Source organism: Hipposideros armiger, unplaced genomic scaffold (genome assembly GCF_001890085.2).
Source record: "Hipposideros armiger isolate ML-2016 unplaced genomic scaffold, ASM189008v1 scaffold_95, whole genome shotgun sequence".
In the NCBI taxonomy this organism is placed as follows: Eukaryota; Metazoa; Chordata; class Mammalia; order Chiroptera; family Hipposideridae; genus Hipposideros; species Hipposideros armiger.
In genome coordinates, this window is record NW_017731445.1 from 1,891 (window position 1) to 8,530 (window position 6,640).

Consider the following 6,640-nt stretch of genomic DNA (forward strand, 5'->3'; position numbering starts at 1 on the left):
AAATGCCTACGAATAGAATCGAAAGGGATTAAGACAGCAGCTCCCATATTTCAAACCCTATACATGATTCATAGTAACCATGGCCTATAAGGTGTTTTCATTCCTTACCGAGCCAACGCGGGAAACTTCATACATGGAGCCAGAACCTCAGAGGCCATCAGCCAGATTATAAAGCCAGGAAGAGGGCTGTCTGAAATGTCCATCCCAGGACAACAATGGCAGTGACAGGACACTTACAGCCCATGCGGACCCAAATGGCTTCCTTGGACGCAGCAGTCATCTCCCCAGACCTTGCTGCAGCCACGTCCCTCGTCTGCTCCTCCACAAAAGTCCCGGAGGCAGGGCCCCTGGTCTAGAATTGGCATTCACTACCTCTGATGATACGGCCATTGTGTAAGTGGGACACGGAGGTCTTTTATCACCATCCGGTCACTCGGTTACTTTCATCTTGCAGCACACACCACTACTCCTAACCTATCTTTCCTCTATTTTAGATGGAATAGTGCTCCCCAAGTGTAACACCTCTACCTCCCTGTGTGAGCTTTGACCCATAGCTTCCTTATTCCTGAAAGAACGTGTCTGTGTGTAACAGGTATAAATTGGCAAGCGTCTCTAGTGTGCAAAAAATACCCAGCTTCTTCATTTTGAACTCATCAATACAAATGCAAATTCTGTCACTGATTTGGGAATTCAGCCTCAGGCATAATTCTAATGGAGCTCCCCATTAACCTGAGTTGGAAATCCAAACGCACCAAAGCGTGAGGTTCCCTGAACCATAGTTTTCATTGACTCCCACCATGACGCCGACTAACTCTAGCCTGCATAGTCCCTCAATTTAGGTGCTTGTCTCCCTTCCGGGGTCAGCAGAGCTTTGCCAAAGGTGTTTGTTTCTCTCCTCGGGGCCCTATTTCCTCAGGCGTATCACAGTCATCCCCTCTGAAGTTTTCATCTCTGCAGGGCACTGCCGCTGAGCACTGCACATCAGTAACCTGTTATGTCTGTATGGCTGGTTTCCTTCTATCTATCTATTTATCTATCTATGTGTCTATCTATCTGTCGTTCGATCTCTATGTCTCTTTTCCACTTGCATAATTTTTGGGTGATTCATATGTTTATAAATCATAGGAGGAAGCACTTTAGGCAGCTTCTGCTTCTGCCCTGCCAGAGTCCATCAGGTAGGGAAACACTAAAACTCTGGACACTTGAATTAAATTTTTGGCAAGGTAGTGTGGGTCGCAGAATGGAAACGTACAGGGAAAAGAATGTATCTTAATTATCTTGATAGACACTATGACGTGAACATTATCAATCTCTCCTTTTTCATGGAAACCTTCCTCTGTTTCTAATACAGTAAAACCTTGGATTGCGAGTAACTTGGTTTCCAAGTGTTCTACAAGATGAGTAAACATTTCTAATACATTTTACCTTGGTAAATGAGAGATGTCTTCCAATACGAGTAGTTTGTTTCTGTAATGAATTATATTCGCAAACCAACGTATTACTGTATTTTTAATTAACAAAGAAAACTATCTTTGCATCAACCCCTCTTCTTTCAAACCAATAGAACTGCTCCTACATCTTCACCTCTCATTCCTTTTGGGACCCAGTATGAACTGTTCCCTACCTTTTATCCTGTTAGATTCTATATTAGCTTCTGACCCGAAATTCTGATCTTACCTCCCTTCTCTTCTACTTGTCTTTGATATTTGACTTCACTGACAATCCTTTCTCTTTAAAGTTCTCTTCCCATTTTTTAAAAAGATTTTATTGGGGAACTGGGAAAGGGGAAGAGTGTTAGGGAACTGGGGAAGGGGAACAGCCAAGTTGTTTTCCTTCAATCTTAGTTGTTGAGGGCGCATTTAGCTCAGCTCCAAGTCCAGTTGCCATCCAGCTACCCATCAGCAGCTTGCAGCCACTCAGCTCAAGGTGCTGTGTTCAATCTTAGTTGTGGGTGGGCATAGCCCACCATCCCATGCGGGAGTCGAACCTGCAAACTTGTTGTTAGGAGCACATGGTCTCACCAGCTAAGCCATCCTGCCACCTGCTGGCAGCTCAGGGCAGCTAAGCTCAGGTGCAGCTCACTGGCCCATGTGGGAATTGAACCGGCGAACCTGTTGTTCAGAGCTTGAGCTCTTAACCAACTGAGCCACTCGGCCGGCCCAGTTCTCTTCCCTTTTTGCTTTTCTGAAATGACATCATTCTGTTCACAACTTCTCTAACTCATCTCCTTTTCTCCTCCTTTAACTCTTTTTTTGTTTCTTCCCACATGAAATTCCATCTTTATTTCTGTCTTGAAACTGTATACCCTGTTCATTAATCAAAGAGTTGATTATTTTTTATTTCTTTAACTCACAACTCTCGCTGTTGACTCCAAATCTGGATCTCAAGGAGGCATCTCAGCATATTTCTAGCCCCATATTTCCATTTGCTTTATTAGGCAATTCCTCTTGATTGTTTTACAGTTATCTGAAATTCATATTCTACAGCTTTACCATGGGATTAAATCCCCCTCATGACTTCCCTCAATGTCATAAGCATTTTCATTTTCTACAGTATAAGGCTTTGGTCTTTTAAAATTCTCTTCTTCCCCCCACCTCCAGCTTCTATGCAGTGAATCACCAAATCCTATGATGCTTCCTTTAAAAATCACTTTTACTGGTCCTTTTTGTTTATTCCCACTCCTTCTATCCTATTCCTCGCTCTCACCAATTCGTGAATCAATAATGTGGACTTCTAATTGGTTTTTCCACTTTCAATTCTTCTCTCTTTCTGTACACATTAGAATCAAACTGTTTATCTTAAGACTCAATTTCATCTTTTCTCTATGTTACCCACAAATTATGTTATAGCCTCCTACTCTGCATAAAATTAAAAGGATAAAACCCAAATTCAGTCTGAATTTTAAAGGCCCCTTTATTCTCTAGCCATACTTCATTTTCTACTAATCCCTAACAAAACTATTGGGCTCTTTTCCCTAGAATATGTCCTGCTCACTGTCTCCCATACCTCCATGCCTGCCATCTGCTCTCTTCTCTTCTTCCTGAAACGTCAGCCTTCTCTTCTACCTCTCTGTTCATAAAGCCCAGTTAAGTCCTGTCTCCTAGATGAAGCCTTCCAAGATCCCTGCAGCCCATACCAATCTCCCCCTTCTATAAATTATTTTATTTTAATCCTCCACAGTTCATGTCAACATTTAGCCAGTAGTGTTTTTACTCCATTATGTTTTCAACATAATTAGAATAAGTCTAAGCTTCTTGTGCTTAAAGATATTTCACTTATTTCATTTATATCTGCTAACACCAAAGACATGTTTCCCTGCTGAGTTAATGGGAAATCTCTTCTTTTCAGATCATACCATGACTCTGTTGACTGAATACTATTCTGTATAAAACAGAATTTTAAAATGAAAAATAATTTTAAATTCAGTTTCTCACACTCTTGCCAGATACTAGTTTTATATCTGATATATAAAAGAATTCAACATTTATAGTCAACAGCATTCTATCTATTCTCTTACTTAACTCTCACATTCCAACAAAATATAGATGGCAACAATTGTAACAGATAAAACTTTTTGAGAATTATATGTCAGGCCCTGTATTTTCACATTTATTATCTCATGTAATTACATTTAATATATTATGTCATTTAATTCATTAATAGCTTTATCAGAAGGTACTATTATTATCTACCTTTAACCTATGCCACATGTTCTTATATTCATGACACACATAAGTAAAATTTATGATATCTGCCAATTTGTATAAGTACCTAGTCTTAATAGCTGGGCCTCTACATATCTTTATTACCAATGGAGTGAATTTTAAAGCCCATTCTGAGACAACTACCTTAGTTGTTTTTTGTTTATTTGTTCTTGTGCCCTTTTTTTTTTGGTGTGGGGGGGTCCAAATTATTTATTTCCTCTAATTAGGGCTTTAGTCTCAAAAGATTTGCTTTGATATTTTAATACTATGTACCATTTTCACCAAACTTGCTTTTTGTTTTTGTAATCTTTTTTTGACAAATTATGGTTATATAAAACAAATTAAGAGTTTGGGCTCCAGAGACAAACTATTTCTAAGTCCCCAGGACCCATAGTTTTCAATGACTCAGGCCTCTGCCCCTTATTAGCTCTGCCAGCTTTTGGCAAATTTCTTAATCTAAGTCTGAGCTTCCTCTATCAAGTTGGGGAAATTATAGTACTACTTGATATGACTGTTACAAGGAGTAAATAGGGTAAAATGTTTACAAGCACTTAGAATAATGCCTGATATGGTAATCACTCAACAAATGATGTTTTATTATCATCTTTTTTCTTTCAAAACATCTTTGGATACATATTATTTGTATGTATTCAAGAATACATACTTGGTACAAACATCAAGAATAAAGTTACCAAAACACCATTACAATGGGGAAGACAGACAATGAATTGAACAGACAGCAGAAAAGTAAATGAAGGAGACATTACATGTATCTTAATCAAGCAACTATTTTAGTTATTATACTTAATTGTACCCACAATTAATATTGCTAAACTAAAAAAACCATGGAAATACCAGTTCCCATATCAAGATATCAACACAAAATGCTAAAATAATTTGAGAAACAAGTATTCTAGTATAATTCTTAAAAATCCCACATTTTATCTTTCATAAATGAAGTTCAATACTCAAATGTGATTTATTAGGTAGCTACCATTTTATGACAATGTTCTGAAGTAAGACACCTAAGGTGGGATACTAATAATTCAGGAATTCATTCAATAATAACAGTAACATTCATTCAAAATAAGTTTTATCACTAATAATTTGTTCAATTTAATAAAGTCATTGAATCTTGCTAGTAAAAATAATTAGTATTAGCAGTTAGAATGTATTCACTCATTCATTGTTTATTAAGGGTTTGTTTAGCAGGTACTGTCCTAGGCATTGGACAATAAATATTACACAAAAATGGTTCCACTCCCTAACAAGCTTACACCTAGTAAAGATAATTAAATGATTTTTTTCAAAATTCACCAGAGTGCAATAAAGAACTTTATTATTATGACATAAGTATGAAATAGGGTATAAAGGAACAAGCCATCAATTCTTAGGTAGCTTATTTATTCACTAAATATATGATTGTTCATATAAACATTTCATTTATTGTTACTAATAGTATTATAATTACTAATATTAAGTTGTTACTGAGAACTGACTATATGCCAGGCACGTTAAGGGCATATGATATCAAGGTAAACAAAATAAACAAAAATAGAGCTCCCTGCCTCCATGGAGCTTACATTCTGGTAGGAGGAGACAGATAGTAAACATATAGAGAAACAAAATATACAGTATGTTAGTTTTGTAATGAATGGTATGAAGAAATATAAAGCCAGGCAAGGGTATAGAAAGTGCAAAGAAAATGAGAAAAAAGTCAAATTTGCCAGCTTCTGACACATATTGCTTTAAGAGGTTTTTTTGATTTTTTTTTAATCTTTCTCTCAGTATAACAAATATTTTCCTTTCTCACAGGGTTTCCCTGATTAAGTGCTGACTAGGACTCATGGCCCACTCTAGTTTGGACATTAGTTGTTTTTCAAGGAAGGCGATGAAATTGTGCTCATCAAATTACATCAACCTTAAAAAAAATCTGATTACCAATTAATTTAACAGCATTCATGGATACTACTGGACAGCAGAGCAAAGCTGAGGGAACAAAAAATGGAGGAAAAGATATACAGAATCAGGAGACAGAAAGGAGAGGGAGAAAAAAAATAAAATTGTAAATGGAAGTGGTGAGACTATTGACAACTGGCTTTGGCATCCTGAAGTCAGCTACTGAGACGGCCCCTGGCTGCCCCCTTGTGGCTGGTAGTACATCCTTCCTATCCAACACACTAATAAAATTTTATTTAAAATGACAAAGCCACCTGCACTGGTTGCGAGGCACTTCCCTGCCCCTTCCTTCCTAGTTTGGCAAAATGCTGTTATTCTTAGAAGGCAAATCCTCTAGGGTTCCCTATCACAAGCTATTTACAATTTGGCAATAGACAATCCTCTATGATCTATAACCAAAAGAATCAAGATTATCATCCCAGGTACCCTAGGCCCATTTCTCCCTGCGGAACTGGTAGCAATTTTCTGAAGCTTTGAATCTGACCTTAAATCGCACATACAAGTACTCTAGCACATACATGTTTCAATATATTTCATTGCCAACTACGCGTCAGGCCCTGAGGTACAATGGGAAGCAAGAACCGACACAGGCACTGCCTTCATGAAGCTTGGGGATCTGGGGCAATAAGTTATCACACAAGCACACAAATGTGAACAAACCTACCGAGATAAATACCATGAAGGAAATGAGAGGTTTCTCTGAGGAAGTGACGCCCCACTAACAACCATGCAAAAAGGGCTACACTAGTAGGAGCAACATCTTTTATGGCTTTTTCGGTTTACTGGGGCAACATGTTCCATTTGATCAGTTTCCCTAGTTTGGAAGGCAAGAAAAATGAAATTAATCATGGTACTTACGACGGTCTGAGAGTCCGCAGGAAGCCCAGGCAGAGCCGCCACCTCGCGCCTCGTCTAGGCTTTCTCACGAGGTCCGCATGCGCTCAGAAGGCCAACAGGGGGCGAGCGCGGGGGCGGGG